Source organism: Mobula hypostoma, chromosome 8, assembly GCF_963921235.1.
Source record: "Mobula hypostoma chromosome 8, sMobHyp1.1, whole genome shotgun sequence".
Taxonomy (NCBI): Eukaryota; Metazoa; Chordata; class Chondrichthyes; order Myliobatiformes; family Myliobatidae; genus Mobula; species Mobula hypostoma.
This window is the reverse complement of record NC_086104.1, coordinates 63913789-63939776: the sequence shown is the minus strand read 5'-3', so window position 1 is coordinate 63939776 and position 25988 is coordinate 63913789. Positions and strand designations below refer to the sequence as shown.

The window sequence follows — 25988 nt, the reverse complement described above, 5'->3', positions numbered from 1 at the left end:
TCTGATTTCGTGAGATGCCACATCACTGATAGTTGCCCACTCCAACTCTCGAATGGGTATCAAAGCTCCTACAACACAAGCAGTGACAACAATTCTCACTACACTGATACACATGCTCATCACATTCCTGGAGTTATCCAAGTCATATCTCAGATATCTAAATATTGGATGCTTCCAATTTGAGATAAAGTTTTCCCACCAGGTTAGGGAAGTTAAAACTGAGAATAGTACAATCAGACCCAAGTACATCTTGTCATGTTCTTTCAGGTGCAAAATCTGGCCAGTTATAAAGAGAATATAACCACAGATTAGAAACAGAAGCCCAGCCAGTGGTATTGTAATCCTTAGCTGGTGGATGAATTTCAGAGAGATCACTTGTAGAACCGATGGGATCAGGTAAATACTGTTGGAAATGAACACATTTGTCAGGATGTCAAATTCAGGAAGGCAGATGACAACCAGCATTGTTGTACCAAAGGATGCAACTGCTTCCAGGAGGCACACCTGAAAGGAAAGCAAGAGGCATTACTCTTACAATATACTTCAAATAAATTTTGAATGATCTAGTGGTACCAAAGCCAATTATACTTACAAACCACATTCTCATGTCAATCTTTTGTTTCATTAATTTACTACTACTGTAGTTGTTATGCTTCCAGTATTGTTCCAGTTTTTGAATCAAATTTATGGTTTTGTTTATGACAATGTTACAATAGTCTAAGGGGAATTCAATATGCAGGTAGATTGGGAAAATCAAGTTGGTGCTGGATTTCTAGAGGGCAAATTTCTTCAGTGCCTACATAACTAATTTTTAGAGCAGCTTGTGGTTGAGCCCACTAGGGGATTAGCTATTCTGGATCGTGTGTTGTGCAATGAACCAGAATTGATTAGAGAGCTTAAGGTAAAAGAGCCCTTAGGGGCAAGTGGTCATAATATGGCTGAATTCACCCTAAAGTTTGAGGAAGAGAAGCTAAAGTCAGATGTATCAGTATAACAGTGGAGTGAAGGGAATTATAAAGGCAGGAGAGAGAAGTTGGCCAGAATTGATTGGAAAAGAACACTAGAAGGGATGATGGCAGAACATCAGTGGCTAGAATTTCTCGAAGCAATTTAGAAGTACAGGATATATACATCACACAGAGGAAGAAGTATGCTAAAGAAAACATGACACAAATATGGCTAATAAGAGAATCAAAGCCAACATAAAAGTCAAAAAGAGGGCATAAAATAGAACAAAGAATAGTGGGAAGTTAGAGAATTGGGAAGTTTTTAAGGAACAACAGAAGGCAACTAAAAAGTCATTAAGAAGGTAAACATGGAATAGGAAAGTAAGCTAGCCAATGATATCAAAAAGGATACCAAAAGGTTTCAGATACATAAACTGTAAAAAGGAGGTGAGAGTGGATATCAGACAGTTGGAAAACGATGCTGGAGAGGGAGTAACGAGGGACAATGAAATGGCCGATGAACTGAATAAGTACCTTGCATCGTTCTTCACGCTGGAAGACACTAGCAGTACAGTTGAAGTTCCAGGTGTCAGGGGTCATGAAGTGTGTTAAGATACCATTACTAGAGAGAAGGTTCTTGGGAAACTGAAGGATCTGAAGATAGATAAGTCATCTGGATCAGATGGTGTACACCCCAGAGTTCTGAAGGACGTGGCTGAAGAGTAATAATCATTCAAGAATCAGTAGATTCTGCAATAGTTCCAGAAGACTGGAAAATTGCAAAAGTCACTCCACTCTTCAAGAAGGGAAAAAGGCAGAAGAAAGGAAACTATAGGCCAGTTAAGTCTGACATCAGTGCTTGGGAAGGTGCCACAGTCAGTTATTTAGAATAAGATATCAGGGTGCTTAGAGGTACATGATAAAATAGGCCATAGTCAGCATTGTTTCCTCAAGGGAAAATCTTGCCTGACAAAGATGTTGGAATTATTTGAAGAAATAATTAGCAGGATAGACAAGGGAGAATTGGTTGATGTTATGTACTTAGATTTTCAAAAGGCCTTTGACGAGGTGCCGCACATTAGGCTACATAAAAAGCTACAAGACTATGGATTTTAGCATGGATAAAACAGTGACTGATTGGCAAAGATTGGGAATAAAGGGAGCCTTTTCTGGTTGGCTTCCAGTGACTGGTGGTGTTCCACAGAGGTCTGCGCTGGCGTCGATTCCTTTTACATTACATGCCAATGATTTAGATGATGGAATTGGTGGCTTTCTTGCAAAGTTTGCAGGTGATATGAAGATAGGTGGAGGGGCAGGTAGCTTTGAGGAAACAGAGAGGCTGCAGAAGGACTTATACAGATTATGAGAATGGACACAAAATGGCAGATGAAATACCCAGTGTTGAGAAGTGTATGGTCAAGCATTTTTGTAGAGAAATGAAGGAGTTGGCTATTTTCCAAATAGAGAGAAAATACAAAAAAAAACTGAGGAGCAAAGGGACTTAGGTGTCCTTGTGCAGAATTTCCTGAAGGTTAAATGCAGGTTGAGTCAGTGGTGGGGAAGCTAAATGCAATGTTAGCATTGATTTCGAGGGGACTACAATATAAAAGCAAGGATGTAATGCTGAAACTTTATAAAGCACTGGTGAGGACTCACTTGGAGTATTGTGTGCAGTTTTGGGCCCCTTATCTTAGAAACTGAGAGAATTCAAAGGAGGTTCACAAAAATGATTCCAGGATTGAACGGCTTATCATATGAAGACCATTAGATGGCTCTGGTACTGTATTCACTAGAATTCAGAAGAATGAGAGGTGACCTCATTGAAACCTATCAAATGGTGAAAGGCCTCAATAGCGTTAATGTGGAGAGGATGTTTCCTATAGTAGGAGAGTCTAAGACCAGAGGACACAGCTTCAGAATATAGGGGCATCCTTTTAGAACGGAGATGAGGAGGAACTTCTTTAGCATATGGGTGGTGAATCTGTGGAATTCTTTGGCACAGGCAGCTATGAAGGCCAAGTCTTTATATATATTTAAGTCTGAGGTTGATAGATGCTTGATTGATCAGGGCGTGAAAGGATACGAGGAAAAGGCAACATATTGAGGCTGAGACAAAGGGAACTATGGTGTTATGAGGGAGGAGCTGGCCAAAGTTCAATAGAACAATACCCTAGCAGGGATGACAGTGGAACAGCAATGGCAAGTGTTTCTGGGAATAATGCGGAAGGTGCAGGATCAGTTCATTCCAAAGAGGAAGAAAGATCCTAAGGGGAGTAAGGGGAGGCCGTGACTGACAAGGGAAGTAATGGACAGTATAAAAATAAAAGAGAAGAAGTATAACATAGCAAAGATGAGTGGGAAGCCGGAGGATTGGGAAACTTTTAAAGAGCAACAGAAGGTAAATAAAAAGGCAATACGCGGAGAAAAAATGAGGTACGAAGGTAAACTAGCCAAGAATATAAAGGACGATAGTAAAAGCTTCTTTAGGTATGTGAAAAGGAAAAAAATAGTTAAGACCAAAATTGGGCCCTTGAAGACAGAAGCGGGTGAATTTATTATGGCAAACAAGGAAATGGCAGACAAGTTGAACAGGTACTTTGGATCTGTCTTCACTAGGGAAGACACAAACAATCTCCCAGATGTAATAGTAGCCAAAGGACCTAGGGTAATGGATGAATTGAAGGAAATTTATATTAGGCAGGAAATGGTGTTGGATAGGCTGTTGGGTCTGAAGGCTGATAAGTCCCCGGGACCTGATGGTCTGCATCCCAGGGTACTTAAGGAGGTGGCTTTAGAAATCGTGGATGCATTGGTAATCATTTTCCAATGTTCTATAGAGTCAGGATCAGTTCCTGTGGATTGGAGGGTGGCTAATGTTGTCCCGCTCTTCAAGAAGGGAGGAAGAGAGAAAACAGGGAATTATAGACCGGTTAGCCTGACGTCGGTGGTGGGAAAGATGCTGGAGTCAATTATAAAAGATGAAATTACGACACATCTGGATAGCAGTAACAGGATTGGTCCGAGTCAGCATGGATTTACGAAGGGGAAATCGTGCTTGACTAACCTTCTAGAATTTTTTGAGGATGTAATTATGAAAATGGACAAGGGAGAGCCAGTGGATGTAGTGTACCTGGACTTTCAGAAAGCCTTTAATAAAGTCCCACATAGGAGATTACTGGGCAAAATTAGGGCACATGGTATTGGGGGCAGAGTACTGACATGGATTGAAAATTGGTTGGCTGACAGAAAACAAAGAGTAGCGATTAACAGGTCCCATTTGGAATGGCAGGCGGTGACCAGTGGGGTACCGCAGGGTTCAGTGCTGGGTCCGCAGCTGTATACAATACATATTAATGATTTAGATGAGGGAATTAAAAGTAACATTCGCAAATTTGCCGATGACACAAAGCTGGCTGGCAGTGTGAAATGTGAGGAGGATGTTATGAGAATGCAGGGTGACTTGGACAGGCTGGGTGAGTGGGCAGATGCATGGCAGATGCAGTTTAATGTGGATAAATGTGAGGTTATCCACTTTGGTGGTAAGAATGGGAAGGCAGATTATTATCTAAATGGAGTCAAGTTAGGAAAAGGGGAAGCACAACGAGATCTAGGTGTTCTTGTACATCAGTCACTGAAAGCAAGCATGCAAGTACAGCAGGCAGTGAAGAAAGCTAATGGCATGCTGGCCTTCACAACAAGGGGAATTGAGTATAAGAGCAAAGAGGTCCTTCTGCAGCTGTACAGGGCCCTGGTGAGACCACGCCTGGAGTACTGTGTGCAGTTTTGGTCTCCAAATTTGAAGAAGGACATTCTTGCTATTGAGGGAGTGCAGCGTAGGTTCACAAGGTGGCCTGGGATGGCAGGACTGTCATATGTCAAAAGATTGGAGCGACTGGGTTTGTATACTCTGGAATTTAGAAGGCTGAGAGGGGGTCTTATTGAAACATATAAGATTATTAAGGGATTGGACACACTGGAGGTTGGAAGCATGTTCCCGCCGATGGGTGAGTCCAGAACCAGAGGCCACAGTTTAAGAATAAGGGGTAGGCCATTTAGAACGGAGTTGAGGAAAAACTTTTTCACCCAGAGAGTGGTGGATATATGAAATGCTCTGCCCCAGAAGGCTGTGGAGGCCAAGTCTCTGGATGCTTTCAAGAAAGAGATGGATAGAGCGCTTAAAGATAGTGGAATCAAAGGTTATGGGGATAAAGCAGGAACTGGATATTGATTGTGGATGATCAGCTATGATCACAGTGAATGGCAGAGCTGGCTCGAAGGGCCGAATGGCCTACTGCTGCACCTATTGTCTATTGTCTATTGAGAGGAAAACTGGATCAGCCATGATGAAATGGTGGAGCAGACTCGAATGGTCAAGTAGCCTCATTCTGCTCCTATAACTTATGGTCTTATAACTGTAAGATGTACAACTGTAATTACCTTTCTTTCTTTCTTGGTCTGAAGAAATGTTGAAAAGTTAACTCTATCTTTCTTCTCAGAAATGGTGCCTGACCAATAACCTGGAAGTTGCAGGCTGGAACATTTCCCAAAACCCCTCTAGCAGCTACAATTTTTTGCCATCTTCAACAGGATTCTATCACCAAACACATCTTTTCCTCTGCCCCACCACTTTCTTCTTTATGTAGAGATCACTCTCTCCCGTGATTCTTTTATCTATTCATCCCTCCCCACTAATCTCCTTACAGGCTCTTATCACTGCTAACAGAAGATGTGCTGCACCTGTCCATTCGGCTCCTCCCTCACCTCCATTCAGGGTCCCAAACAGGCCTTCCAGCTGAGGTAACACTCTACCTGCAAGATGGTTGGGGTCATCTACTACTGTATATCCAGTATTCCCAATACTGCCACCTCTATGTTGATAAGACTCATGAAGATTGGAGGGATCGCTTTGTCAAGTACCTTCTTTTTAACCACAAAAAGCAGGATTTCCCAGTGGCCAACCACTTTAATTATCATCCTTATTTTCATTCCAACATGTTGGTCCATGGCCCCCTCTGCTGTAGCAATGAGGACATTCTCAGTTGAAGAAGCACATATATTGTGCCTGCACAGCCTCCAACATGAGATATGAACATCAATTTCTCTATCTTACAGTAATTTTCGCCCCTCCCTCTTCACACTTCTTCCATTTCCCACTCTGGCTTTCGTCTTACCTCTTCTCTTCAGCTCACCCACCTTGCACCTCCTGCTGATGTTCCTCCTCCTTCCCTTTCTTTCATGGTCCGCTCTCCTCTCCTATCAAATTCCTTTCTCTTTACCTTCTCCACCTATCTTCTCCCAGCTTCTCATTTCACCACCCTCCCCCTCCCCCCCATTCACCAGGCTTCACCTTCTAATGTACTCCTTCCCTCCCCCCCCTCCACTATTCTAGTCTCTTCCCTCTTCTTTGCCAATCCTGATGAAGGGTCTAAGCCTGAAACATTAATTGTTTATTCCTTTCTATAGATGCTGCCAGACCTGTTGAGTTCCTCTAGCATTGTGTATGTATTATTCTGGATTTCCAGCATCTGCAGAATTTCTTGTGATTACAAAATAAAAGCCTAGGTGCTTCTGAGGAGATGCGAATGGGATTGAACATTGTGCAATGAATAACAAGAATAATCAGTTCTGACCTTATGAAGGAAGAAAAGTCATTGATAAAGCAGCTGAAGATGAATGAGCCTTGTCTATGACCTAGAGGAACTTCTGCAAGGTGGCATGATTCTCCATTAATCAACACAAATTTCTCTCTTTATGTGACTTCAGATCACAAATGGAACTTGTTGAAGGGCAGCTTTATGATGATGGCAACCTTAGAAGAAGCTGAAATGAACCATCTCTTGCCTATGGATTCCACATCTTAGTTTCATTCATTTATGAGGATTGGCATCCACTCTTTCTGTCAACTGTTTAATTACTCACTACCATTCATGATTGGATATGGCAGCAACACAAGATCATTTTTGCGGCTGCTAACAAAGTTTGGTCCTATCTCTCCACAGGATAATCTGCCCTGGCTACACCTGACATCAAATGTCATCACTTCCTTCTAACCACTCCTTCTCTTTTTCCAAGGTGAATTGCTCATAGTTTCCCAAAAGCCAACAACGAGCAACATCTTCAGGCCTACTTTCCTGCCTTTAACTGTCCATAGCTCACCAGCAATGAGACCAAAGAACTAATAGCAGATATTTACTCACAATATCCACCGGAACCATCTACCTGCTTCATCAATATTCAGCTGCTAATTTGTACTCTGCACTCATGTCATGTCCAGAAATACACCATCTTTGTTTAGTTCCTGTGCTTGCATACAAGAGCTTAGTTATGTTAATAAAAGATAAGAGGCTGCAACTTTCCACTAATGAAGACAGAATAGTTTAATAAAAATCTTTAATTAATTCCCAATTTGCTTACAATTATCAGGCTGCTTGCAGGAAGCAATGATTCAGGACGGAATGTGAGGTTCCACAGACACTTTGCAGCCGTCAGGGTGCTGGGAACTATCAGCACGCAGCCAAGAATCAGATGACTGAAGGGTTTGTTGGTAAAGTAGACAGAAGCATCACTTGTGGCTGAAATTATCAGAAGAAGAGAAACCTGGAGAGAAGACAAGTGTTAAAAATGATGTAACAAATGCTAACAAGATTACACACCCTACATCCATCTGGAATTACTCAGAATGTATAACACAAGAATAAGCTACCTGATTCAGCAGTTCTATGCTGGAGTTAGGGCTTCTTGGAAACCTGCTTTTTCCCCCCTCCCCATCCCTTGTCATCAAACCTTTATGTGTTTATCTAGCTTGCCACTGAAAGCATCTTTATTTCTTTACCTCACCTGCTCCTCATAATTATGAGTTTCACATTCATGACATTATTTTTGCCTGAATGACTTAGGAATATTGATGAACTTCTTATAAATGTTCACCCTATTTTTCTCCCTTCTTGAATAATTCTACATTTGTAATACTTTCCATCCCTTGATCACCAGTTATTTTCAAAGGTGATAAATGAAATATTTGACTTTAGTGGAAAGCCAATGGGAGTACAAATGTAATACAGTCTTGTTGAGATTGCATTGGGTTTTATTGAGACTGGGTGCAGTATTCACATTCATATTTGTTTTGTAGTCAATCCAATAGAAAGACTGAATAGATTTTGGAGTTGAGGGGATATCCTATCTTTGTAGTTCTAGACCTGGAGAACTGTGGAGTCTCAATCTCTGAGTGCTTTCAAAGCAGGGGTCTCTAGCTTTCTGGATATTAAGGAATATGGAGAATTTGAAGAAAAGGAGTATTATGGAAGCAGATAACCATGATCATGATGAATGCAGAGCTGTCTCAGAAGGTCAAATAGCATGCTCCTTGTCATATTGTTTACATACTTGTCAAATAATTGCCCTAAAGTACCAGGAGCTTAGAAGAAAAAAAATGATTCAATTAATAAAAGCAAAATTCTGAAAGACATTAACAGGGTGAGTTCCAGTGCCACTGTTGTGAATCCAGACCCTGGCATCCTGCCATGCCCTCCTGTCCCACCAATCTCAGGGGTCCTGGTGGAATATTATTGTGTCTGAGTAAAGCTAGTTTTGTAAGGTCCACACGGATGTGTTTGACTGGCTCATTGGACAACTGGAAATACACGGGGAGCTGGAGAAAAGATGGCAAAGGCTTAAAACTCCTAGACCACATTCATATTACAAACAAAATCAAATTTTTGGCAAAAATAAACAAGTAAAAGAAGAGAAAATACCAGGTCTAAACTAGTGACCTTCAAATGAGGCAGAGAAGCGAATAGATGAAAAGCAGATTCTGATGATCCAGGCTCATCAACAACAATGATGAAACAGCTTCTTGCACAACCTATCATGGTCCCAGAGCATGTCCAACGCAATCAAGAAAGCTCACCAATGCCTCTGCTTTCCAAGGAGGCTGAAGAGGGCTGGACTATGTACATCAATACTCATGTCATTCTACAGATATGTAGTAGAGAGCATCCTAACATGCTGCACCACTGTATGGTATGGAAACTGCACTATGGCAGCAGAAAGGTGATGGAAAAGGGCCAATAATATCATGAAGGATCCCACCCACTTTTCCCATGAACTGTGCATTCTACTCCCATCAGTTTACATAGCATCCACACCAGTACGTCCACACTCAAAAATAGTTTCTTTCCCCAAGAATTGAGGTTGATCAACACCTCAATTTTATCATTTACTGTCAGAGTCACCTTACGTACAGACAATCCTCTGCTCAGTGTCACATTATGGAGAATTATAGAATCAATCAATGTATGATACAGTCAATCTATGTATGTAAGCCGTTTCAAGTATTTTTATTATAGTGTTCTTCATCTTATTGTGCTTTTTTGTGCTGTATTGGACCCACAGTAAGAATTATTTTGTTCTTTTCTATACGTGTACTGGAAGTTACATTAAACAATCTTGAACCGTGAAGATGACAAATGCCTGGAAATGTACAACTGCAGAACACAGATTACCAGAAGAAGTGGCTTCATCTCATAGGTAGAGAATTCTATCAGAGCAGTTATGAAATATGAAAAATTAGGCACTGTTCACAGTTGATACAACAAGAAAATAGAAATATCTTTACTTGTGGCAGTTGCTAATTCACTTTAACAAACGAACTTACCTTGCTTAGTAGAGCAAAGCCAAGCACCAAGGCAGCAAGAAGAGTGCAGCAGAAGAACTTGACTATAGTCAAGCCTATTGAGTTGGTTTCATCTTCAGTCTTAACTGCACTAGCTTCAAACTGATCCCAGAATTTTCTATTCAATAACAGTAACATAGAATTTGAAACAGTCATAGGTCAAGTTTATCTAACTCAGCGAACAACAGTAATATTCAGAACAGTCACTTCTTCAGCGTCATCGCTGAGTTAGAATGCAACACAAACAGTAAAGCAGACTTAAGCTTGTACAGTGTTAGGGACAAAGCAATGACTTCAAATGTCCTAATTCTGATTTTCCAATTAACGCATTATCATGCATGGCTTTACATTCATAAATACCAGCTCTTATTGCTTAAAGTGTACTGCATGTTGCATTTCTCCTGAATAAATGTGGAATTCATTCATATAGTGATCAATTCAATAACATTCTTACTGAAGCATTTTTACTGTGAAAATTTACACCATAATATGTTTAGGGGAAAAGAAAGCGTGAGCTATATTTGCATAGAACCTTTCATTACTTCAGCATTTCCCATCACTATGAATAAAGTTCTATTAAAATGGACCCAAAGTTGTTCCATATGAAATGTAACAGCCAACTTGTTTGACATTGTACCTTATTCTATGCCTGCACTGCACTTTCTCTGGAACTGTAACATTTTTTCTGCATTCTGTTATTGTTTTACCTTGTACTATTTTAAGAACAGTATACAAGTTTTTCACTCTACCTCAGTACCTGTGACAATAATAATAAAACAATTTTAAAGAGCTCTTCCACCTCCCCCACCCACTGACCAATTAAATAATTCATGAGATTCTTGTAACTTTATCATTTCCTTTGATGTTCTTTGAACACTCCAACCCATTGCTTGGGTGCCAACTGGGCACCTTACGGATTTGGTACCCAAATACAAAATACCAAAGACAGTTTGTCTTTTTTTGCACGTTGCTTTTTATCAGCCTTTGTTTGTGTTTAGTTTTTCTTTGATTCTATTGCTTTCCTCCATTCTACTGTGAATGCCTGCAAGAAAGTGAAACTCAAGGTGGTATATGGTCACATGTACATACTTAGATAATAAATGTACTTTTAAATTTGAGCTACTCCCCTGGAGCAATTTATTGTGATATGAACAATGAGCTTAGATCTACATCTGGAGATGGTCCAGAAATGTTAGCCTGGAGCAAGCCAAGTAACTCCTGGGCACTGTGGTGGCAATGAAATTCCTGACGTAACATGATTCCACCACCTGATAAATTTCTGTTGTAATGAAGAAAGGAATTTTCTATCTAGTTAGTTTCACAACTTTTAATCGCAGGTAATGACTGATTTTACACTGTAACAAAGGACCAAAATCAACCTTCCAATTATTTTGATTGGAACCAGTTATAGGAACTAGCTTTTCTGGATCTTAGTCAAACATAGTGCCTTAAGATTTTCACATTTATAATGCAAAAGGTTGACATTTCGCCTTTAAACTGGTTCTGTTACACTGCTCAGATAACCACTTCACTGTACAGTATGTGCAGAGGTATCAAAACTAAGGAGTAAGCCTATATATCCTGTTTAAATCCAAGTTACATAAATTTTCCAACCTTCAAAGTGTCCTACTCATGTAGTTACCTACCTGTGAGTTATTCTATCCCTTTTTAAACAAGACAAACCACAGATGAGACTGTAGATGTGACCACCAATCACTGGCACAGTCAGTGAAGGGAAGCTACAGTCTAGCTCTCATTGCCCAAAGGTCACAGGAAGACCGTATTCTGAATTCCAGAGAAATCAGAATGACTTTTCTTGCTCAATGTGTAATTATCACAGACCTTTATAATGTTCCTCAGGTAACTTGGCTTATAGTGCCTTGAAAACTTATTCTGCCCGTAACCCTTTGTTCACATAAATGAGTGTTACAAACAGGGATTTTGATCAATTCAACTGAGAATTTTTATTTGTGAATTACATGCTCATTTTTCACCGTAGAGCCAAAAAAACAGGGAAAACTTTAAAGCATGAAAAACTAAAAATTCAAAACCCGAAATGACAGCAATTCAAAAGTATTCATTATCATTTGCTCAGTACTTGGTTGAATTACCTCATATCAATTACAGCCAGTCGTCATTTGGGGTAAGTCTCTACTAGCTTTGCACAACATGATTTATCCATTCCTCTTTGCAAAATTGCTCAAGCTGTGCCAGATTAGTTTGGGAGCAAAGGTGAACAGCACTCTTGCCAGAGATGTTCACTCGGGTTAGGATCAGGACTCTGACTGGGCCACTCAAGGAACTCAGTTTTCATTTGAAGCCATTCCATGCTTGCTCAGGCAGCATGCTTTAGGTCATTGGCTTGCTGAAACATAAACTTCCTCCCCAGTTTAAGGTTTCTGGCAGAGGCTAGCAAATTTTTATCTAGGATTTCTCAGTCTTTGGCAGCATTGATCTTCCCATCAATCCTGACTATATTTCCAGTCCCTGCGACTGAAAAGCATCCCCATAGCATGATGCTACCTCCACCAGCAGGAATGGTGTTATCCAGCTGATACACAGTATTGGACGTACACCACACATACTGCGTGGTGTGGAGACCAGACAGTTCCACTTTAGTCTCATCTGACCACAGGACCTTCTTCAACATCTTTACAGTAAGTGACACTTTACAACGTCTTTACAGGCAAGGACATGCTCGCTTTTTAGTGGTATGGGTGGTGTAAATCTAATTTAGCATAATCACTTTTAAGAATATTTGCCAGGAACGAGCATGGACTTCAGTCTGGGATTAAGTTCCAAAAGCAGAGATTTGTTTGAGGAAAGGTCAATGAAGGGAACTACAGAGTACAGCACAGCAGTGTAGTGGTTAGCATAATCATGGTACGGTGCAAGTGATTACCAATCAGGGTTCAAATCCAGCTGCTGTCTGTCAGGAGTTTGTACGTTCCCCCTATGACTGCGCAGGCTTCCTCCAAGTGTTCTAGTTTTTTCCCACATTCCAAAACCCTCTGGTTAGGGTTAGTGAGCTATGGCATTCTATGTTGGCGCCAGAAGCGTGGTAGCTCTTGCAACCTGCCTTGGAGTTGTGAAGATTGTTGAAACAAAACAACACATTTCACTGTATATTTCAATGTGCATGCGACAAATAAAGCTAATCTGTATTTTTTGGATAATTCTGCTTTAAGGAGAACCAGTTTTATCCAGACAGCTGCAGGAAATACAGGCACCACTGGAAGATTATCATTAAGAGCTTGAAATTAAAATTGCAACTGTTCCTAGTCCTTAGGTCATATGAAAGAAGAATCCAGAACCAGACACTCTTTACAGGAAGGCCCATTTTAATTAATTAATATCTCTCTAATTACAGGAGTGACACCTATCAGTGTCCATGGCTCATCATCCACACTGAAACCTTGTAACATCAGTCTCCCAACCTGACAACCCTTACGCCATGATTACTGCTCAAATCCTGACGACCTTATACACTCAGTGGACATTTTATTGGGCACCTCCTGTACCTAATAAAGTTGCCACTGAGTGTATGTTCATGGCGTTCTGCTGCTGTAGCCCATCCACTTCAACGTTCATGTTCTGTGTTCGGAGATGCTCTTCTGCACACCACTGTTGTAACCTGTGGTTATTTGAGTTACTGTCACCTTCCTGTCAGCTTGAACCAGTCTGGCCATTCTCCTTTGACCTCTCTTATTCACAAGGCGTGTTTGCCCACAGAACTGGCACTCACCGGATTTTTCGGTTTGTTTTTCACACCACTCTCTGTAAGTTCCATGGTCAAAGTCACTTTGATTAAATTTCTTCACCATTCTGATGTTTGGTCTGAATAACAACCTCTTTATTTTATTTTGTTATAACACAAAATAGGCCCTTCCAGCCCTTCAAACTGCACCAGCCAGCAACCTCCAACAACCCTGATTTAATCCTAACCTAATCAGGGGGCAATTTACCCACCAGTAAGTCTTTGGACCATGGAAGGAAATCAGTGGACCCAGAAAAAAAGTCTATGCATTCCACGGGGCAGATGTGCAGAGACTCCTTACAGAGAACGCTGAGATTGAACTCTGAACTCTGAACTCCAAGGCCCTGATCTGTAATGGTGTCACACTAACAGCTACCCTACCATAACATCCATGTGATCCTCTTGGCCATGCCAGCATACTTTTATGTATTGTGCTGCCGCCACATGACTGGCTGCTTTAACGAGCAGGTGTACAGGTGTACCTAATAATATGGCCACTAAGTGTGTATTTCCCAATATCATCTTAACAATCACCACCAAAAACTTGCTGCCCTAACTCCTTCAATACAATCCCTATTGATTCCTCTTACATAATCCCAGCCTGACTCATCTCTGAAGCTCTCTGCCTGACTCTTTTACTACATTCCTGGACCTCTCCCAGGAACAGAAAAGTCTACAAAATGTGGTTAATACAGCTCCATCCATCACAGATAAAACCCTTTCCTTTACTGTAAATATTTACAAGGAGCACTGCCACAAGAAAGCACCATCCATCATCAAAGACCTCCATCATCCAACCCATGATCTCTCCTCATTGCTACCATTAGGAAGGAGATAAAGGAGCCTTAAGTCCCACACCACCAGGTTTAGGAACAGATATTACCCTCCAACTATCAAGTAGCTGAACTAATGTGGATAACTTCACTCACTTTAATACTGAACTGCCTCCAAAACCTATAGATTCACATTTAAGGACTCTACAGCTCAAGTTCTCAGTTTACTTATTATTTGTATGATTTGTCTTCTTTTGTAAACTTGTTTCCTTTAGAGCTAGAACATATCTGGCAGATCAAAACGGCTGGTGATCCATTAGGAGCTGCAGAATCCAGCAGTTACCTCATTCTATCACAATTACTGAACCGGGAGATGTTTCTTGGACATAACAGTAAGAGATATGATTAGCAATTTTGTTAATGACATAAAGATTGGTGGTGTGCTTAATAGTGAGGAAGTTATCCTTCAGCTAGAGAACAATACTGATCGGTTAGTAAGAGGGGCAGAAGGAACTTAAATCTGAAAATTAGGAAGTGATGCAGTTTCAGAGGACTAGTAACATTGAGATGTTTGCGAGACCTATAGAAACAGAGAGACTTCAATGTATTCAGTGACAGACTTCAAGGATTCTGAAGGCAGCTGCACTAGTAGAAAATGTTTTAAAAGGCATACAGGATACTTGCCTTCATCAGTTAGAGAACATAGAACATTACAGAACAGTACATGTTTCTCGGCCAACAATGTTGTGCCAACCTTTGGAATGTAGAACATTGAACTTTACAGCACAGGAACAGGGCATTCGGCCCACAATGTTGTGCTAAGAAAGCTAAAAAGTAAATCAAAAACACCCAACACTAATCCTTCCTACCTACACCATTGTTCATATTCCTCTATCTTCCTTACATGTCTGTGCCTATCCAAAGATCTCTTAAGAGCCTTCAATATATTCTAGCATCCATGAATCTCTGAGTAAAAAACTGACCCCTCACATCCCCCTTGAACCTACCCCATCTCACCTGCAATACATGCCCTCTGGTATTAGACATTTCAACTGTCGGAAACAGGTACTCTCCGTTCACTCTGTCTATGCCTCTCATAATCTTGTAAACCTCTTGTCAGTTCTCTCCTTCACCTCCGGCACTCCAGAGAAAACATCCCAGTCTATCCAGCCTCTTGTGATAGCATACTCCCTCTAAACCAGGCAGCATCCTGGTAAGCTTCTCTTGCACCCTCTCCAAAGCCTCAACATCCTTCCTACAGTGGGGTGACCAGTGATGTATGCAGTACTCCTGATGTGACCTATCCAGAGTTTTATAAAGTAGCAGCATAACCTCTTGACTTTTGAGCTCAATGCCTCAAATAATAAAAGCAAGCATTCCATAAGGTGCCTTAACCACCTTATTGATCCTGTGTGGTCTCTTTCAAGGAGCTATAAACTTGGATGGCAGGATCTCTCTGCTCAGCGACACTGTTCATGATCTTGCCATTAACAGTGTACTGTCTCCTTGCATTTGCTCTATCAAAGTGCAAAACCTCACATTTATCTGGGTTAAACGCCATCTAGGGTATACTCTATGATACTAGACTAATATCATTCTAACCTGTTCCTCCTACATAACCCTTCATTTTTTAAATTATGCGTGTGTCTGTTTAAAAGTTTCGTGAATGTCCCTAATGTATCTGCAGTTACCTCCACCTCTGGCAGGGCATTCTATACACTCACCACTCTCTGTGTAAAAACTTATCTCTGACATTACCCCCCTTTTACTTTTCTCTAATCACCTTCAAATTATGCCCCTGCAAAGGATATGAAGATAAATGGAGGGGCAGGTAGTTTTGAGAAAATAGAGAGACGACGGAAGGACTTAGATTAGGAAAATGGACAAAGAAGTGGCAGTATTGGGAAGTGTATGGTCATGCACTTGAACAGAAGAAATGAAAGGATTGACTATTTTCTAAATGGAGAGAAAATACAAAAAAACTGAGAGGCAGAGGGACTTGGGAGTCCTTGTGCAGGATTCCCTAAAGGTTAATTTGCAGGTTGTGTCTGTGGTGAGGAAGGCAAATGCAGTGTTATCATTCATTGAAGAGGACTAGAATATACAGGCAAGGATGTAGTGTTGAGACTTTATAAAGCACTGTTGAAGTCTTACTCGGAGTACTGTGAGCAGGTTTTGGCCCCTTATCTTAGAAAAAATGTGATGAAACTGGAGACAGGCAAAGGAAGTTCCCGAAAATGATTCCAGGATTGAATGGCTTGTCTTACGAAGAGTGTTTGATGGCTTTGGGCCTTTATTCACAAAAATTCAGAAGAATGAGGGGTGACCTCATTGAAACCTATCAAATGGTAAAAGGCTTCGATAGACTGGATGTGGAGAGGATGTTTCCTATGGTGGGAGAGTCTAGGACCAGAGGACACAGCCTCAGAATAGAGGGAAGATGGGAAGAAATTTCTTTTACCAGAGAATGGAATCTGTGGAATTCTTTGCTACAGGCAGCTGTGGAGTCCAATTCTATATGTATATTTAAAGGCAGAAATTGATAGATTCTTGATTAGTCAGGAGATGAAGGGATACAGGAGAAGGCAGGAGATTGGGGCTGACAGGAAAATTGGATCAGCCATGACAAAATGGCATTGCAGACGCAAAGGGCCAAATGGCCTAATTCTGCTCCTATATCTTATGGTCTTCTGGTATTATCCATTTCTGCACTGGGAAAAAGTATCCGGCTATTCATTTATCATCAATATCTCTTATCATCTTGTGTACACCTATCAAGTTGCCTCCCATCCTCCTTCCCTCCAAAAAGAAAAGCCCTAGCTCACTCAATTTATTCTTATACGACATGCCCTCTAGTTCAGGAAGCCTCCTGTTAAATTTCTTCTGTACCCTCTTTCAAGCTTTTACATATTTTACACATTACGAGAATACACATAAAAGTAAGATGTTTGCTGGCCTGGGCTAGCATCAGTGGCATCAGCAGTTGGTCTGCCACCTGCCCTCAGGGGAAGGAGAGATAAGGAACAATGGAGCAGCGTCTGGAGATGTGTAATGAAGGGATGTGGGAGGAAGAGCTGTCTGGAGCGGCTCCCCCCTTTGAGCCCTGAACTGTTTGAAGTGATGGACAGGCGATACCCCAGCAGGGGGATAAAAAGGGACAGGTTCGCTAAGACAGACACACACGCCACCCGAGGTAACGAGACCCTGGAAGCGGTGCGCCTCTCACGAGTGGTGAGAAGAACCGGACAACGCACAGGGTGGAAAGGTACGATCAGCGGGAACCCGGTGTGTGCCCGCCCTTGCCTGGGTGCCGGGTTCACTGCAGAGGATCGACCGCATCTGGAGGAGGGGTCACAGTCGGTGACCTCAGGTGACATCACCAAGGACCCGCCCAAATGCTGTTTGTGAGCCATCTCGCTGGTCTGTGAGTGAAGCTGTGCTGAATGATGAGTTGTTCCTATTCTATGTCTCTCTTCCCCACCTTGTCCATCGCCATGACAACGATTACTGCGAACTGAACTACTAAACTGGACTGAACTTTGAGTCATTTTGAAATTGGTCATTTACCCCTAGACAACGATAGAGCTTGATTGATGCTGTTATCTTAATTCTGTGCACATGTGTGTTTATCATCACTGAACTGTTGCATTTATTATCCTTTCGATTACTGTGTTGCTTGTTTCTTTAATAAAACTTTCTTAGTTCTAGTACTCCAGACTCCAACTGAGTGATCCATTTCTGCTGGTTTGGCAACCCAGTTACGGGGTACGTAACATAAGTGGGGTTCTCGTCCGCGATTTTGAACGCTAAATTTGGGACGGAGTAAATTGATTGGGTTAAAATTCCCGAAAGAAAGAAAAGACAAACAGCAGAAATGGAGGTTGAGGAATTTATAAAGGCGCCGACCTTGGAGGCATTAGAGGATGCCAGGAAATCGGAATTGTTAGCTGTGGCCAAACGGGTGAATCTTGCTAAGGTGAAGTCGACAATGAGGAGAGAGGAGATACACAGAGCTATTGTAGAGCACTATGTATCTAAAGGTGTGTTTCCCCAAGGTGAGCTGGGGGAGGTGTCTATTGAAAAACCTGCTGGAGACGCGGTACAGGTACAGCTTGAAAAACTGAGACTCGAGCACGAGTTCCGGGTACGGCAGTTAGAAAGGCAGGAGAAAGAGAGAGAGTTAGAAAGGCAAGAGAGAGAAAGACAGTTGGAGAGAGAAGAGAGAGAGAGGGACAGGCAGTTGGAGAGAGAGGAGAAACAGAGGGAAAGGGAATTTGAGCTGGAGAAGTTAAAGATAAGGGCCGAGCAGGGGCTCGTGCCGAACCAAGGTGGAGGGTTCCGGGCGACCCAGGAGGTTAGGCTGGTTCCCCCATTTGACGATACCGATGTGGATCGGTACTTTCTCCATTTCGAAAAAGTGGCCATAAGTCAGGAATGGCCGAGGGATAAGTGGGTTGTCTTGCTTCAGAGTGTACTGAAAGGGAAAGCCCAACAAGCTTACTCCGCTTTATCCCCGGAAGATGCCCAGAAGTATGAGGTGGTGAAGGAGGCCATCCTCAGGACTTATGAGTTGGTCCCGGAGGCATACCGGCAGAGGTTCCGGAATGCGAGGAAGCGGTGGGACCGCACGTATTTGGAGTTTGCTCGTGAGATGCAAACATATTGTGAGCGTTGGTGCGCCTCGAAAGGGGTAGAGGGGGATTATGACAGACTGCTGCAACTGGTTCTGATTGAGCAGTTTAAAGGTTGTGTCCCTGAGGGTATGAGACCCTACCTCGATGAGAAAGAGGCAGCCACGTTAGCCGCAACTGCTAAGTTAGCGGATGAGTATGCGTTGACGCATAAAATGAAGGTTGCCCCGAGTAAAGGCTACCAGAAGGGTAGTCAGGACGGCGGGGAGAGTCCGCCGGAAAAGTCAGAAAGTAAGCCGGGGACTAGTGAAAAGGATAAGGTAGACCGGGAGCAGCCTGGTAGGAAGTCTCCTGGGGTCGTCTGTTATAATTGTGGGAAAGTCGGACACTTTGCGTCCAGGTGCTTTGCCCCAAGGAAAGAGACGGGGAAAGGAAAAGCGGAAATTTTGAATGGCTGTATTGAGCTGTTAAGCGAACCGCTAGGGAAGGACAGGTCTGAAAAAGTCCAGGAAGGGCGCGAGAGGTTTATCTCGGCCGGACTGGTGTCAGTGAAAAAGAGGTTAAAACCAGTTCCAGTGCGGATCTGGAGAGACACGGGAGCGTGTCAGTCACTAATACTGAAGAGTGTATTAGAGTTTAGCTCAGAGACCCAGACTGGGGAGGTAGAGGTCAAAGGTGTTGGGGAAGGGACAGAGTCAGTCCCTTTGCACCAGATACATTTACAGAGCAACCTGGTCTCTGGACTAGTCACGATCGGGGTGAGGTCCGAATTACCAATGAAAGACGTGGAAGTCTTGCTCGGTAATGACATCGCCGGAGGGATCGTGTTCCCAGTCGTGAGATTGACGGGTCAGCCTGCCAGCATGGAGGCCCCGCCCGCGATGGTGAATTTGGCTGAAACATTTCTGCCAACCTTGTATGAGACGGGGTGTAGTGAGATAAGAGGTAGTGAGGGAGCTGGGACGGACGTAGCAGTAGCCAGGAAAGAATTTGTGCAGACGCAGGAGCGAGACGAGGGGCTGATGGTTTTTGCCGAGACCGCTCTCTCTGACACAGCCTTGACAAGCTATTGTGCGGAGGAGGAAGTGCTAAGGAAGAAAGGGAAATCAAGTACAGTACCCGCAGATGAGGAGTGGGGGGTGGTGCAAAAGAGTTATGGGGATGAGGTTTTTAACATGGCCCACGAGGTACCCCCCGGTGGACATTTTGCGGTGCTGGTGGAAACAGTTGGTGGAATCATGAAAGAGAGTTACCGGCTGCCCAGGGGGGAAAATGTTATTGATCATGACCGACGCGAACTGAGACGGTCACCGGCTTTTGATATGCTAACAAACCTAGTCGGTGTTAGCGTGGAAATCAATGAAGCTAGGGGCCCCTTGATAAGAGGAAAAAACCATTTTGAAAAGATTAGGATGGGATCGGTCAGATGGGAGAAGGCTATTGTTTTGGCCAGGTCTACTGATAAGGTCTCTCCCTTAATCCCCGAAGGAGTAATTAAACGACTCGCACCCATGTGTTTGATTGTCCCGAGGAAATGCAAAGAACTGGGACGTTGGGTTATGTCGGTTACAATAGGGCGGCCAAGTAAACAACACCCATATTTTTTGAGTAATTCAGTGACTAAAGGGCTGATGAACACAGAGGTGTGTATTGGCAATTTAACACGGCTGTCTGAAGCCAGCTTGATAGTGAATCTTGGAAAAAATGAATTCGGCCACACGAATGTCACTTACCTGGGAATTGTGGTGACACAGGGGCAGCTGGCAGTGATGCAAGCTACAGTGCAGGCTATCGCTGACCTCCCAACCCCGACAGACAAGAGGGCCCTCAGAAGGCTTTTGGAGATGGTGGGGTACTGCAGGAAGTTTTGCAATAACTCTGCGGTCAATACCCGTCCCCCTCCTACTAAGCCCTTGCGAGGGAAAATTGAGTCGGAATGGGACGACCCTTGTTGTTGTGGTCCGGGACAAAACCAAATGAGAGGTTACATTGGTCGCAATTCATCAGTGTTTTTGGCCACTATGAAGTTTGCTGAGTTGGAGCCTGGTCTAAGGGATTATTAATAACACGTGTAAAAGGAACAGAAAATGTGATGACTGTCTGTCAAGGTATCGACAGCTTCAAATTCTCTGTATTAGCTAAATAACTGTTAAAGATGTATATTGTGTATGTATCAGATAATGTAGTCATGTTTGTAATTTTTACCTCCCGGTAAAAATCCTTAAAGGGGGGAAGTGTTACGAGAATACACATAAAAGTAAGATGTTTGCTGGCCTGGGCTAGCATCAGTGGCATCAGCAGTTGGTCTGCCACCTGCCCTCAGGGGAAGGAGAGATAAGGAACAATGGAGCAGCGTCTGGAGATGTGTAATGAAGGGATGTGGGAGGAAGAGCTGTCTGGAGCGGCTCCCCCCTTTGAGCCCTGAACTGTTTGAAGTGATGGACAGGCGATACCCCAGCAGGGGGATAAAAAGGGACAGGTTCGCTAAGACAGACACACACGCCACCCGAGGTAACGAGACCCTGGAAGCGGTGCGCCTCTCACGAGTGGTGAGAAGAACCGGACAACGCACAGGGTGGAAAGGTACGATCAGCGGGAACCCGGTGTGTGTCCGCCCTTGCCTGGGTGCCGGGTTCACTGCAGAGGATCGACCGCATCTGGAGGAGGGGTCACAGTCGGTGACCTCAGGTGACATCACCAAGGACCTGCCCAAAAGCTGTTTGTGAGCCATCTCGCTGGTCTGTGAGTGAAGCTGTGCTGAATGATGAGTTGTTCCTATTCTATGTCTCTCTTCCCCACCTTGTCCATCGCCATGACAACGATTACTGCGAACTGAACTACTAAACTGGACTGAACTTTGAGTCATTTTGAAATTGGTCATTTACCCCTAGACAACGATAGAGCTTGATTGATGCTGTTATCTTAATTCTGTGCACATGTGTGTTTATCATCACTGAACTGTTGCATTTATTATCCTTTCGATTACTGTGTTGCTTGTTTCTTTAATAAAACTTTCTTAGTTCTAGTACTCCAGACTCCAACTGAGTGATCCATTTCTGCTGGTTTGGCAACCCAGTTACGGGGTACGTAACAGTAACCAGAATGGAACACAATATTCCAAGTGTGGTCTAACCAGGGTTTTATAGAGTTGCAAAATTACCTCACAGCTCTTAAAATCTATCCCCCAACTAATGAAGGCCAACACACCATATGCTTTCTTAACAACTCCATCAGCTTGCAACTTTGAGGTATCAATGGAACGGACCCCAAGATCCCTCTATTCCTCTCTACTGCTTATGGTCATGCCAATAGCCCTGCATTCTGCCTTCAAGTTTAACTTACCAATCATTTCACTCTTCTGTTTCTGCCACTTCTCAGCCCAGCTCTGCACCCTGTCAATGTCCCATAGTAATCTACAACAACCTTCTGCATTATCCACAACTCAACCAATCTTCATATCATCTGCAAACCCACCCTTCCACTTCCTTATCCAAGCCCTTTTTAATAGTTAAAAGAGCAAAGGTCCCAGAACATGCCTCTTGACTTACTGAATGAACCTACCATGGAGAACATTATCAAATATCCTACTAAAAGCCATATACACCACATCCATTGCTCTATCAACATCAGTGTGCTTTGTCACGTCCTCAAAGGATTCCTCAGACTCTCAAGCCACTCACAAAGCCATGTTGACTTCCCTAATCAGATTATGCATCTCCAACTGCTCGTAGATCCTGTCTCTAAAAATCTTTTCGAGCAACATTCGGAAAGTGGTGTGTGCTTTCATGCAGACCAAGGGTCCATCGAGTGAGTTAAAGACAACTCCTAGATGAGCTCCAACTTATGTGGGTTCGGGTAGGCAAGACATCCCAACCTCACGGGATACATCTCCCCTGATATATGGAGTCTGAAAAAAGTGGTTTTCGCACCACTGAGTCCAGTGGCTGTTAGCATGGGGCTAACGAGCGCACCTCTAGAGACACCCAGTGAAAAAGGGTTTCCCAAGTGCTATCCTAGAACTTATCTTGAAAAGAAGAATAACATATGTCACCCTCCAAACATCAGGTACTACAGCTGTGGGTCATAAGGACACAAATATCATCGTCAAAGGCACAGCAATCTTTTCCCTTGCTTCCCGTAATAATCTGAGTATATCCTATCCACCTCGGGGCTTTATCTATTGTAATGATTTTCAAAAACTCCAGCACCTCCTCTAATTGACATGTTCTAACATGTCAGCCAGTTTCATGCTGTCCTCGCAAACATCAAGATCCCTCTCACTCATGGATACTGAGGCAAAGAATTCATTAAGGACCTGCCCGAATTCCTCCAACTCCAGGCGCAAGTTTCTTCTTCTATCCCTTTTCAGACCTACCCTCTACCCATTCTCCTATTCTTCACATACATGTAGCATGCCTTATTCCTACTCACCAAGGCCTTCTCAAGACCCCTTCTAGCTCTCCGAAGTCCATTTTTCAGCTCCTTCCTGGCAAGTTGTAACTCTCTAATCCTTGCTTCCTAAACCTTAAGTAAGCTTTCTTCATCCTCTTATCAACCATTGTTAGACCATAAGATATAGGAGCAGAATTCACCTCAGGTTCCTTCACCTTACCATCCTTTCCCTGCCTCAGTGGGACAAGCCTTTCCAGAACCCATGGCTCCATTTAGCTGATACATCCATTCCCAATTTATGCTTCCAAGTTCCTACCTATAGCATCCCTTCTCACAGTTAACTTATCTCCCATACTGTCTGCTCCTATCCCTCTCCAAGCCAAGGTAAAGATCAGGGAGTTGTGGGCGCTATCTCTGAATGCATTGCCTCGCACCAGATCCAGTATGGCCTCTCCTCTGGTTGCCCTATCTACATATTGTGTCAGGAGTCCTTTTACCCCACCTAAGCCATTTGCATTGTGGAGTTATCAATCAATATTAGAGAACCTGAAGTCACCCATGACAACAATGGTGTTATTTTTGTATTGTTCCGAAACCTATCTCCCAATCTGTTCCTCAGTGTCTCTGTTACTATGAGGATGTTGGGGGGGGGGGGCAGGTGTGGTCTACAGCATAGACCAAAAAGAATGATTGCTCCCTTCCTATTTATGACTTCCACCCACACTGACTCAGAAGATAATTCCTTCATGACACCCTTCCGTAGTTGTGGCACTCTGCAGTTGTGGCAGCTAATGGTTAACTATAATAAATCTATAATTAATCATAGTCAGTCTATAGCTGGTGGACTGTGGAAAGTGCTTGGCACCACATTAAGAGAGGGAGAAGTTGCACTGAAAAGGATGCAGAGAAGATTCACAAGGATGTTACCAGGACTGGAGTATTTTAGCTATGCAGGAGGTCACTCTTAACCAGAAACTGAACTGGACCAGCTTCATAAACATGGCAGCTAAATAAGCAGACAGGAGACTAAATATCCTGTGGTGACTGGTTCACCACCTGATACTCAGAGACTTCCCACCAGATACGAGATTCAAATTGGCAATGGTATGGAATATTCTCCAGTTGCCTGGTTGAATTTAAATCCAACAGCATTTTAGAAACTAGAAGCCATTCAGGTAAGACAGCAAAATTAATCGGCATTTGATCCATTGCATAACCATTCATTCTCTCCAGTACTAACTGTAACCTAATCTAATCTAATCTAATGTAATCTCGTACCTGATATACAAAATACACTGCTGTCATTTGCCTCAGCTACTCAACAACTCCTTCCAACACCACGATCTCTACCAGCACAAAGGGCAATATTTCAGATGCATGGAAAACCCTCCAAGCTATACATCATCCTTTCTCGGACATAAGAGATTCTGCAGATTCTGTAAATCTTGAACAAAACACACATAACACAGTAGGAACTCAGCAGTTAAGACCTCATCTCTGAGAGAAATAGACAGACATCGGAATATAAGGTGTCTGCCAAAAGCAGAACTTCCCAGTGGCCAAACATTTTAATTCCCATTCCCATTCCAACATGTCGGTCCATGGCCTCCACTTGTGCCAAGACGAGGCCACCCCCTCCTCCCCTCTTCTATTCCCCACTCGGTCCTGTCACCTTCACCTATGTCTCCTCTTCCTTCCCATTCTCCTATGATCCACTCTCCTCTCCTATCAGATTCTTTATTCTCCAGTCCTTTATCTTTCCAACCCACCTGGCTTCATCTAGCGCCTTGTAGCTAACCTCCTTCCCCCCCTCAACCCCATCTTTTTATTCTGGTGTCTTCCCCTTTCCTTTCCAGTCCTGAAGAAGGGACTCGGCCCAAACATCAAAGATTTATTAATTCCCATAGATGCTGCCTGACCTACTGAGTTCCTCCAGTACTTTGTTTGTGCTGGTTTGACGATGACCCACTCTGTCAATGGTGCACTTAATGGTCAGTCTATATTCATGGAAAACTTTGAAAAAGAACTCAAACTCACCGAGTCCTGCTGCAGAGACAAGATTGTGATCATTCTGTCAACGTTAAAGCCTTATTAATCAATTAAAATTATTCACTACTCACGTTTCTTCATCACTTTTGTTCTCCATACTTGCCCTGTCCAGATTTAGAGAAGCTCTGTTGTTCACAGGAGATCATTGAGGTATGTTCCCTTTCTCAAATGTGACAGTTTTTATCCTCTTAGGGCTTTGGCACGCCCTCACAAATTCATTACATTCTTGCATTTATATAAGGAAGTAGAATCAGAATCAGGTTTACTGTTACTGATACTCAGTATGCTCTGAAATTAGTTATTCTGTGGCAGCATTACAGTGTATTATATAAAATAAATTACTGTAAGTTACAATAAGAAATATATTAAAATAGTAATGCCGAAAGAGAACAAAAGGCAAGGCTATGTTCATGGGTCCATTCAGAAATCTGATGGCAGAGGGAAAGAAGCTGTCCCTAAAACATTGAAAAATGTCTTCGGGCTTCTGTACCTCTGCCTTGATGGTAGTAATGAGAAGACAACATTTCCTGGATGGTAAGGGTCCTTAATGATAGATGCCACTTTCTGGAGATGCCACCTATTGAAGATGTCCTTAATGGTGAGGAGGCTACAGCCCATAATGGAGCTGGCTGAGTTTACAACCCTCTGCGTCTTTCTCTGATCCTGTGCTTCGGTACCTGTGATGCAACCAGTCAGAATGTTATCCGTTGTACTTCTGTAGAAGTTTGAGTCCTTAGTGACGCACCAAATCTCCACCTACTCCGAGTG

At 42.9% G+C, this 25988-nt stretch overlaps 1 long non-coding RNA gene across 1 annotated transcript; it reads right to left on the bottom strand.

The window, feature by feature from the left end:
- Nucleotides 1–386: 386 nt before the first annotated feature.
- On the bottom strand, nt 387–25315 carry LOC134350129 (uncharacterized). The gene is made up of 3 exons (XR_010018825.1): nt 25292–25315; nt 7362–7544; nt 387–504 (listed from the first exon to the last, which is right to left on the bottom strand). It is a non-coding gene; the product is annotated as an uncharacterized LOC134350129 (long non-coding RNA).
- Nucleotides 25316–25988: the final 673 nt, after the last annotated feature.